This window comes from Pinus tabuliformis, chromosome 1_2 (genome assembly GCF_031772625.1).
Source record: "Pinus tabuliformis cultivar Carrire ecotype Pingquan chromosome 1_2, CPIR1, whole genome shotgun sequence".
Classification (NCBI taxonomy): domain Eukaryota; kingdom Viridiplantae; phylum Streptophyta; class Pinopsida; order Pinales; family Pinaceae; genus Pinus; species Pinus tabuliformis.
Window position 1 is genome coordinate 1,078,176,464 of NC_142298.1, and position 7,927 is coordinate 1,078,184,390.

General features: G+C 37.6%; 1 pseudogene; it reads right to left on the bottom strand.

Annotated features, from left to right (window-relative positions):
* Positions 1–890: 890 nt before the first annotated feature.
* Positions 891–4,173, bottom strand: LOC149209867 (putative UDP-N-acetylglucosamine--peptide N-acetylglucosaminyltransferase SEC pseudogene; annotated as a pseudogene).
* Between the last annotated feature and the right edge of the window lie 3,754 nt (positions 4,174–7,927).

The window sequence follows — 7,927 nt, forward strand, 5'->3', positions numbered from 1 at the left end:
ACACCTAGAATCTAGCTTCAAATTCACAACATATGTAGAAATCACAAGATATAGAGATAACTCAAGATCGTGATGCAGAAGGAACACTAACACATAAAGATGATGGGATAATGAGAATAAAAAGAGCACATGTGTTGGAAATCTATGATTCTGATAAAGAACAACTCCCTGTGATTAATGTGAGAGAGTTGGCAGTAACACCGATAGATACATCATCAAGGGGTTGGAAAAAAGTGCAAAGAAAGAAAGGAAAGAAGGAGAAGTTACGTGATTTTTATAACTCTTAATTTCTTAGTTGTTGTATTTTATTTTTGACCGGAAAGATAATGATTTTTCTGACAATACTATGGTCTTTCTCTTCCTGGAGGCTTTAAGCATCTGCAAAATGTAATTTTGTTCCTCATGCAATAAAATTACGATTTTTTTCCAAGGAAATCTCTCTCTCTTTCTCTCTCTCTCTCTCTCTCTCTCTCTCTCTCTCTCGCTATATATATGTATGTATGTATGTATGTATGTAATTTTTTATAATAGAAAAATCAAAATGTTTTAAAATTGGATTAATTTTTATAAATTCATATTGGATGATTCAATTGAGATGTTTTATAATTACACTGATAGCGTTTCTTTTGAATCTGATCACCTCCCATTTTTATCTACCCTTTTTATCTCTATTTGACATATGTGTACCATATTTACATCTCTGTTTGACATTTGTGCATCATATTTACACATATTTATAAGCCTGAAATTGCCACCAAAAAATTCTGCAGAGGTCTTTGGACAAAACCTGATAAAGTTTATACATGATGACTCCATACTCCACATTGGTGAGGATACTATTGTTGTTGCACCAACCCCTGTTGTTTGTTGCAAGTTCTATTCCACCCGCTTCACTGTGCAACTACAAAGGATTGCAATCTACATTCTCCTGTGGAAGGAAACCTTAGAAGCCACAAAATACTATTTGGTGCACATTTTAGAATTTTTCCCCATGTTATGAATATACTAGGGTGTATTTTGTACATATGATTAAAGCAAGCAAACAAAAAATTATCCTCCAGTAGTCCATAATCTGAACACTTTGGTTGGCACACAGGGTCTAAAACATCTTGATTTGTTTGCTTGTAATCATTTGCAAAATAACAATCTGGCATATGTACAAGGTCCCCATAATAGATATGCGATAAATGTTTAGGTGAAACAAACTCGTCTATCACTAAATAGTCAATATAATTGCCACCAATAGTGATCTATATTACAAACTTGAAGGTTTATTGAAAATTTGCAAGTAAATTTTTATATCTTTTAGGAAATGGATCAATTTGCAAAAGTACATAAATTAATGGTTTTTAAACTCAGCTTGTAGCATAAAAATAGAGACAAATACACCATACATAATAACACAAGACATGAAAACGATAAAGGAGTTCACCCCTCTTGGGCTACATCTCTTGGTCCAACTTCCAATGTTGGGCCTCTTTCATTAAGTGCTCAAATATGTGATTTCATAGATTTATAATGCTAAGAATATAAAAATAATGTCTCCAATGGCTTCAAAACAGTCAAAAACCCCAAGCTACATTCTTGTTGGGCTAAATTTGGCCAAAAACTGAGAAAATTATGTTGTAGAGAAGTTCATTTGGCCAAAAACTGAGAAAGTTATGTTGTAGAGAAGTTCACTGCTAAATGCTCTAAAAACTAGACTCCACTACTAACTATTCTACGAATTCCACCTTTCCAAGAACTGTTGAGTGACATTTTCCCCTAGGGCTGACGAGATTTGCATCATTTCACGTGAAAATTGTCGATCTGAATAAATTCCCAATGACCCCTATGGGTGGAAATTTTTGGCCATATGGGCCATACACCCGGGGGATAGGGCTAACTGCTCACCCCCAGCAGGATAGGCCCCAAATAATCAGGCCACGATTCCATGGTTCCATAAAACCCTAGGCTAGCCCTGAATTCCCGTGTCAACTTCCTCTTGGCTCCTCCTTCCGTGCCCATGGTTCTATCAACCACCACATGACCTGGGCTTGGGCTAAGGGTTAGCCCCCTTTCCGTTAACTCCTTCCCCCCATGCTTCCAGTTATATGGTAAGTTCTGAAACCTTGGGTTGGGGCTAAGCCCTAAGTCCTCGGCTCCCTTTCCCCTGTGTTCTCATGGGTACAAGGTGATCAGGGGCTAGGGCTTACTCCCGACCCCATCCTCAATCGGATTTCAACAAAACTTTATAAGGGTATTTGCTACATATGTTATTAAGAACCACCTACAACACATTGGTAAGACGTTGCCTTGTTTGCTCTGAGGTCATCAGTTCAAACCTATAGAGGCCAGTTCAAGCCATAACAAAATTTTCGACAATCCTGGGGTGCCAAGTGACAGGCTGTGATTGGACCACGTGGCACCCAATCATTGGTCCAACAAATCGAACCATCAACCAATCAAAAACTAACACCACAAACCAATCCAGTGAGGCCACTTAGAAGCTTTCCATTGGCCTGAAATACACAGTCAAACTACCCTGTCACCCTTCTGAGTCATTGTACGAACTGCCCAGTCAGTGGTCCTACACTTCAACTTGCACAAATTTTACCTGTTTGGGAAAACGATCAAAATGCAATAGCTGGAGCAGACAATATCAGTTTTGAGTGATTCAAGTTGCATTGGATTCAAATCGGTGAGATCTACATTTTGGCACCAATTTTGAGCACTTTTGAACATTTTCATTTTTTATCACTTTATTGATCCCTTGGATCAAGTAATTCTAGGAAAACCCATATATGAAAATTGAATGGGGACTGGTTTCATTGCAATAATTTCATTCTGAGCACCCTTTGTATACCCATTCAAGTTGATAAGAACTTGAATATGAGCTTTAGATATCATTTGTGCAATCACATCAAATGAAAGGGAAGAAACATCAATGAAGTGTTCTACCTCTGATTGTATACGATGTATCCATTTGCTGCCAACAATCTGACTCAAAATATAGAAAAATACCTCAACGTGCTCTTGATTGTGCATACCAAAAACAGAACCCATGAGGTGTGAAAGTGGGTGGTTACCAAAATCACTGCTGACATACCCCACCTTAAGCCTACCAGTGCCACCCTCACCTTTCACAAGCAAATGAGGAGGGTGTACAAAAAACTGAGGTCCAAAACGAGATGCAACAAGAAGGAAATGCTCTACATATTTCTAGTTGATTTCTAAAGTCAACATTGGTTCAAAGGGATAAGAAATTGCATGAAATGGTTGCACGCTTGGAAGAACTGACATCTTTATCTGTTGCCTTACAATTGTCTCAACTTCAACAAACTTATTGTCACAATCCTCCCAATCACATACACACTGCAAAGTGTGTAGCAGGTTGCAGATTACTTCTAGAAAATCAAGATACAGTAACAAAGCTTGCTTGTAATACTTAATAAAAACTTCAACGAGACCACTATCCCTATAAGCTAAAACAACGTTGACATAACCTTCTGCCATGGCAAGCTTGATTGTTATTGCACGCATATAATCTTGTATTGCTTCATTAACTCTACCCATCTCTTTAAGTGTATTGCCTCTATTAACAAGACCATCAACTGTTGTAGGATCTATACATAGAACTTCATTATGACAAGCAATTGCTTCCATGTAATGACCTTGTTGTTTGTATATTGTTTCCAAATTGCTATATGGAGCAGACAAACTAGTTGTAACTTCTATTGTCACTTTATAGAAGTTTCCAGCCATAGTCATCATATTTCATTCCATATAAATATTCCCAAGGTTTGTAAGAGCTTGAGGATGGTTTGTCTGAAGTTGAAGGCAAGACCGGTAACAAGCAATTGCTTCATCCACTCTCCCAACATCTTTCAGTGCATTGCCCAGGTTATTGTATTCCTCCAAAAAAGTGGAGTCCAGGATGATAACTTGTTTGTAGTGTGCTATTTCCAAATCTAATTGACCTTGTTCATAAAAAACACTGGCTAAATTCCCAACAGAAATTGCATAGTCAGGATGCAATTGGATTGCTCGTTGATAACACAAAATTGCATCTTGAGGCCTTCCCACATACTTTAATACATTTCCTTGGTTCAAATGAGCATCTGCAAAATTAGGCTTCAACCTGATTGCCTCCTTATAATAGGCAAGGATTTTCTAGGAATCCCTTGCTTCCATAAACAAGCTAGCCAAGTTTTACCATGCAATCACAAAATTTGGTTGTATTCACAATGCCTCCATATAGCACAAGTATCCATGTTGAGTTAATCCTTTCACCTTGATCAGATTACCAACGTTTTCGTAAGCACCAACCAAGTGAGGGTTAAGCTGGAGTATCTGACAACAAAAGTCATTTACTTCCAATAACCTTCCTTTCCACATGTAAGCACTAGCGAGATTAGAGCATGCATCACAAAAAATTGGTCTTAACTCAATAACAATTGATAAGAATTGAATTGCCAAATCAATTTTCCTTTTTCCTTCCAGACATTATCCATATTGACATAACACGCTACAAATTAAGAATCAATCATTAAAGCCTCTTCATTCTTGACAATGCACATGTCAAATTTATTTTGGCATAAAGTTGCAACTGAGCATGGTCTAAAATATCTCTTAATTAAGACCATGATTCAACTATCAAAGTTGTTGTTTATGGGTGTTCTGAAGAGATGGATGGAGTCGGTGAGGGAAAAGGATCAAAGCTATCTCAGGGCAACCACGATGTGATGGATCCCTCCACATGTTTGCACTCTTGATTTTGTATTCTTGCGTACCCCACTGGAAGTGGACTAGGACCATATGTATCTTGTGTAGATCAAAAGGAGGATGTGGTACCTTTGCAGGGTTCGAGCATGGCACAAGAGAGTTTGAGTGGCACTCTATTGTCACCATAACAATTGCACACCGGTCAGGAAAGTACTAGCAGACTGCAGGAGCCTGTCAGCATTCCAAGGGCGGTGTATGAGAGGAACATGTCAAGTCCATTTTGCCAAGGTTTTTTTAAGCTCTAGGATTATGGTAGTAATCCAAGACCACTGAAGGCACTAAGTGAGGCATATCAACACTTGCTTCAATCCCATCTTGTCAATGTATATGAACTTATGTAATCTCCTAATGCGGTCACACCACTAGGACAAGATGTCAGGCTAGGAGGTAACTCCTCAAACTGAATTGTGCTTTTGCATTGAGATAGCTCATGGATATATACAAGCAAGGAGAGACTCTTAGGCTTCACCTCTCAACATCTCTTCATATTCCTATCCTCCATTATTTACTATTTACATATATTTACATATATTCACCAAGTCCCAATGATTAGGTGTCAACATTCCCCCCTAATCTGAAGGGATGTTGGTGAGTCCAAGCATCGTTCTGAACCTTTCAAACTTTTCTCTTCCAAGTGATTTGGTGAAGATGTCTGCAATCTGCTCATTAGTGGAACAATGGCGTAGATGGATTGTCTTGGCCTCAACGTGATGTCGAATTAGATGGTATTTTGTATTGATGTGCTTTGTTTAATCATGGAACTTTGGGTTCTTGGCAACCTTTATTGCAGAGGTGTTGTCAATCATGAGTGGAGTTCAATGCACTTATTTTAACTGCAAATCTTCCAGAATTTTCTTGAGCCACACAATTTCGTTTGTTGCTTCAGCTACTACCACATATTCTGCCTCTGTTGTGGAATCCATTGGAACTGATTTTTTGCGTGATCTCCAAAAGATAGCTCCTGATCCAAGACTCATAGCATAACCTGAAGTAGATACCCTAGTTTCTTTGTCTCCAACGAAGTCTGAATCAAAGTATCCAATCAAAATGAAGTATACTTGAGTCCAAAGTCTTGAGTTCCCTTCAAGTATTTTAGAACTCTTTTTGTAGCAAACCAATGTCCCTCACAAGGCTTTTGCATAAACCTCGAGAGGATCACAACAACAAATGAAATGTATGGTCTGGCAGTAGTTAGGTAATTTAGACTTCCTACAAGTTGTCTATACTTTGTTTCATCCTCAAATTCTTTTCCTTCAATGGATGTGAGCTTTAAGTTTTGTTCCATTAGAGTAGTCAAATCATTGCATTCAGCCATGCCAAACCCGTTCAACAGATCTCCAATGTACTTCTTTTGAGAGAGGAATATACTTCGGATGTTGATTTACTTCAATACCAAGATAGTAATGAACATAGCCCAAGTCAGTCACTTCAAAACCTTTCCTCGATTCCTTCTTTATGGATGCAATGTAGCTCTCATTGTTCCCTGTCATCAAAAGATCATCTACATATACCACAAGATATACAACTGTTTTGCCAACTTTCTTGACAAACAAAGTTTCATCATCAAGATCATAATGTTTGAAGTTGAGTTTCAGAATATGCTTGATTAACTTTTCATACCAGGCTCGTAGTGCTTGCTTGAGGCCATACAAGGATTTCACAGGTTTGCATACTTTATGTTCATGTCCCTTCACAAAATATCCTTCTGGATGGGACATAAAAAATAAAAAAATAAAATAAAATAAAATTTCTTTCAGATCTCCATTCATGAAAGAAGTTTTTACATCCATTTGATGGACTTTCCAATCGTTTTGAATTGCCAAGGTAGAGAGTGTCCGGATGGTAGCCCATTTTGTTGTGGGGGAAAAATTTGCCTCATAATTGAACCCTTCCTTCTATGCAAAACCTTTTGCCACAAGCCTGGCTTTGTGCTTGTCAAGTGAGCCATCAGATTTATACTTGTTCTTGTAGACCCACTTGAAACCAATTGGTTTGGTTCCCAATGGAGGATCAACCAACTTCCAAGTGTCATTCTTTATCAAGGCATCATACTCATTTTGCATTGCTTCTTTCCATTCATTATGAGAAGCAACTTCTTTAAAGGAAGTTGGTTCAAAATCTGTAAACAAATTCAGTTCACAATCATAAGAAACATCCATATCAATAGGTGAATCAAAATCATCTACATCACCTCCATTTTTCCTGGTTGAATTTCTTGTTCCTCTCTTTCCAACCTTATCAGGATGAATACTTTCAAGTGTTTTTGTGAGCCATTTTGGGGGACCTTTCTAAGATGGTCTAGGCTTCTCAGTTGAGTGCATTGGGAATGAATCAAGATTAAGTCTCCTAATTCTTTCAATCACATCACTCAAAATATCATCAGTGGTTGGAGATTCATGTGGGGGAGAGAGTGCTTCAGAAGAAGATTCAACAGATTGATCCAATATAGAAATTCCCCCTTCAAGATGTGGAATCTGACTATCAAATTCTTGAAATGATTTTTCATGTCCGAATCTATCCAAGTGATCAAGCTATCGCTCAACAACATTGACAGCTTTGGAAGATTCAAGAAAGATTACATCTCTAGATACACCAAACTTCTTATTAACTTCATCATATAGATGGTATGCTATGGACGTATTTGAATACCCCAAGAAGATACACTTACGACTCCTTGCACCAAGTTTGTTTCTTTGTTCCTTTGGTATCAAGGCATAATAGGTGGAACCAAAGACCCTGAGATGATTTACCGAAGGAATGTGGCCATACCACATTTCATAAGGTGTCTTGTTTCTAATAGAATTAGATGGACATTTACTCTTTACATACACAACACATAGAATTGCATCAGCCCAAAACATCAATTTTACATTCTTGAAAAACATCATGGAATATACGATATTTAAGATTGTCCTATTCATTCTTTCAGCTACTCTGTTCTATTAGGGATTATAAGGTACAATTGTTTGATGTTTCATCCCATGCTGACGACAATAGTTTTCAAATTCATTTGAAGTGTATTCTTTCACATTATCAGTGTGAATAGAGCCAATATGAGATTGTGCATCATTTTCAATCCATGTATGAAAGTTCTTGAATGTTTGAAAAGCATCAGATTTGTTCTTCAATAAATAAACCCAACACATTTTGGTGTAGTCATCAA